The sequence below is a fragment of the Morone saxatilis genome, unplaced genomic scaffold (assembly GCF_004916995.1).
Source record: "Morone saxatilis isolate NCDOM2014 unplaced genomic scaffold, NCSU_SB_2.0 Contig0, whole genome shotgun sequence".
Classification (NCBI taxonomy): domain Eukaryota; kingdom Metazoa; phylum Chordata; class Actinopteri; family Moronidae; genus Morone; species Morone saxatilis.
The window spans coordinates 18821382-18825442 of NW_023339650.1; positions in this window are offsets into that span (position 1 = coordinate 18821382).

Here is a 4061-nt window from a genome sequence, read left to right on the forward strand (position 1 = left end):
CAAACTCCAGATATACAAACAATATATATTAAGAGCAAATATATAATATATCCACTATATTATACATAAAAGATCAAATGTACAGTGTCTAATAATTTTGGCAAAAAGTTCAAAAATTGATATGTCTTGAAAATAATGAAAATAATTTCCCCCTGGGATTATTAAAGTATTTCTGATTCTGATTCTGATTCTGATTCTGATTCTAATTCTGATATGACTTAACTGTTCAAATGGAAAGGAGTGGTTTATGGAACAGAAACTCTTTTCATTTGTATAAAAAACATATGAGGGCCTTATATGAGGGCAAAATGAAAGAGTAATGTCAGACATACCTGTCTGGATTTCACTTGATTGTACTGATTCATGTTTGTCATTTTGTGTTCAAAAGAAGAAAATAAAGACCAGACTTAGTGTGTACTTGTAGGATGTATCCACTAGAGAGCAGCAGAGGTTCTTTTATAAATTGCATGACAATGAACTGGTGCAACAATTACCATGGAAACATATCACACATCATTTTCAGAATGAATGAGGCAGAGGCAACACCACAGATCTCACATAGTACATTTATTTCTTAAGGCTAAACTGTATTATTGCATTCTTTAAAAACCTGGGGAACATTTTGGCCTCAATCCATGCATCTTCTCCCGTATTATTCTGAGGGGGGGGTCTATTAGACTTCTGCTCTGTATTGATCTGACCCTGTCCCAGGAGTTGTTGGTCTGAATACATGGCTCACAGCCCAGTTGTTAACCTCTGTGTGAGGTAGCATTGACGTGCCCCTGCTGAGATGTTATGCGCTGCACATTGTTGCCGGATGAATCAGTGTGGAGGAGCGAGGTTAAAGCCCACACAGTTTGCTTGGGGGAGACACATTCTGTTCCTGAACACTAATCACCTAGCCTGAGAGAAAAAAAATACTTCGGCTACTAGTTAAACACTAAGTTATAGTATGTGACCAAGAGTATGTGGACACTCACATATTTTTTTCTTTTACTTTTGATTTGAAGCTGATTTTCATGGTTTGGGATTGCATTCATTTAAAGGGAATAATGCTACAGCTTACAGTGATATTTTAGAAAATACTGTACTTCCAGCATCATGGCAAAAGATTAAGTAAGAACCTTTCCTGCTTAACATGACAATGCTCCCCATATAAAACCACAAAAGTAATTGCAACCGTGATCAGATTTCATAGTTTCAAAGTAGAATCACTTCCACACAACAACAGGGCATTCAGTGGAGCTGGTTACCTTGACACTGGAGTTACGCAGTCTGTGTTGTGATCTAACAACTCACTGTGGCTGTACTTGTTCTGTTGTTCTCTTAAAGGCGGATTCTGCCACTACCAATAAAAACAACTATAAATAATTACTGAATATAAATACATTGAATAACTATTGTAAAAACAAAAAATCCATAAATCCATAAATATTGCAAAAAACATGGATTCATTTTCATGAAAACCTTCATAAATTTCTTATTATAAAAGCAGCTACAAGGACCTTGTTTTGTGTTAAATCTGGCAGCCTAAGTGTTTCTACCAGCTCATTTCGTCTAAAGGGGAATCAGGCTGAATCTGACCCTCTAGCATTAATATTAAGTAAATATAGCCAGTTTTCTCGTTGAGGGTTTTCTTATTTTATGTAGGTACAGAGGCATCAGTATGAAAGTTAAAATGCTGTAGTACATTTAGGTCTGTGGTTCAGGTGTCCTTTGTCCATTGTAAAAATGTTGAATTCAACTATCCTTTTAACAGACTACTATATCTTAGAGATGTAATCACACATCACTGGCTTTTGATAGAAAAACGAACTGATAAAATAAGAGTAAAACCACCATGAAAACCATTTTTTAGTGTGGATTCTTCCTTTAAGCCTTAGGCTTGATTGCAAATTGATTTCAGAGCTATATATTTACTTGCCAGTGCAAGTCACGTCTCACCACTGTCTGTTGTCAGTGCTGATATGTTTCAGTCATAGAGACCACACAGAGATATTTAAAGATATTGCATACGTGACAGAGATTTAACCAAAAAAAAACATAATTCATCAGGCTTCTTGGTTTTCCTCTGACATATCTGATGGTCACCAGAACTCCATTATGATTCACTTCAGGTTGCCTCAAGCATCATTAACATTCTCTGCCTTCACTCCAGTCACACCCTTTCCCCCTCAAAAATAAATAAATAAAAGAAAGGTTTCTGTTTCTCAAGTGAAAGGCAACACCAGGCATCCCCTGCACCTGGTATGTTTTTAAAGATTCATTTGAAGAATATCACATATATGTGACATACGGAAAAAACAGGGATGGAACCTTGTTCCCTTTTAGATTGTGCACTGTGCCTTTAGCAGATAAAGAGATATTTCTTTATGCTTTTAACAGTTTAATATGTGTGTCTGTTAATATGTCTGATTATCAAACATTAAATCATTCCCAGGAGCTGAAAGAGTTTGTTAAATATGACATTTTATTTACCACCATCCCTCAAGGGTAAAGTGCCAAATCAAGATACATGAGCAAAATTCAAGTAAGTATCAAATAAAAAGAGAGTACATACAATGACCGGAGCGTTGACCTGGCATTATGGAAAAGCACTGAGGCACCTCCAGAGAGTGAGGCAACAAGCGAGAACAAAAGGCAGGCTGCATTTTCCTCTTAAACATATCGCACCTACTGAGCATAAAAATAAACCTTATTTTCCCTATTAGCATTCATTTCGGTTGAAAAGGCTGAAACTAAAATGGTGTTATTTGTTGTTTGAATGATACAATGGGAAAGTGGCGAGTAATGTACCCGTGGGAAGGTTGAGCCAGTGAATATTTACGTGCAACAGGTTTATCCAGGTAACATGGAGTAGCTCTAAAGCTTCATCAGTGAATTCAGGAGGATTTAACTGATAGGCTTAACTGTTCGAAGCTAATCGGATTAAACACAACTGATTCGTAATCATCTGTAGACCGTAACTGAGCCAAATAACCTGGGATGTCACAATGTTTTATATTTTTCTATAGCTGTGTTTTCTATCTGCTGTAGCTGAGGGATGCATTTATCTTCTCAATGAAGCATAATTCAAATGCAAATTACATATACATGACATATAGCAGCTCATCAGCAACTCACCAGGCCTCTGTGGGTGGTAGAAGTGTCACTTCTGTGCTGTAAGGCACTTTTTTATGAAGGCACCCTCATAAATGCCCGTGTGAATGCTGTGAAAAGCCACTTAATGGTTTACAGCACATGGTGTAGGTTATACATCCAAGTAATCTTCCTTTTTTGAGGTCATTAATTCCATCGACTGTGGCGATAAAAGAAGCGACAGCAGTGCCTCAGCTGACCTTAATGACCTAAGTGACATTGAAAATATAGATTTTTAAATCATGCACATCTTTGATACATGAATTGTGCTGATTAAGGCACTCCCAAGGCAAATTCATTCATTAAGGAGTGCTTTTATGAATTGTTTCAGATGTTTTGATATAATGCTCGTCTCTGAAAATAACAAACAACAAATAAGGACAAGGCCGGATCCTGGCTGTGCCAGGGAGAACATAACATAGCTCCGTTCCTTGCTTTTAGTGTTCCTGCACGCTGCACGTCTCTGTAATGATGTTTTCAACCTACTTGATGTTTGTGATAATTTGAGCTTTCATGCCCATGTTCCCATGACATTAACACAGAGAGACACTTTTTTTCCCTCACACACTCGCATAAGAACAAAGTGTACTCATGTGTCTTGAATAGCTAAAGTGCTAATTCTGTTTTTCACACACTGCATCTCTTTGCTTGTTCGCTTGTTTTTTTACAGAATACATACATTATATTCATAGTATAGATCATTTCTAATTACAGCAGTTCTACAGTCTGGGAAATAAGCTGTTCCACTGTTTTCCAGTCTTTTTGCTGAGTCTCCAGCTTTATAATGCACATAATGACATGTTCCCTGAATGTCAGCCTATTCCTTTAATGTATGCAAAAATGAACATCATCAGAGAAAGTATTTAAATGAGATTGTATTCTGTACCTATACAAGTGGCAAATAAGGCTGAACTTGAGTATAA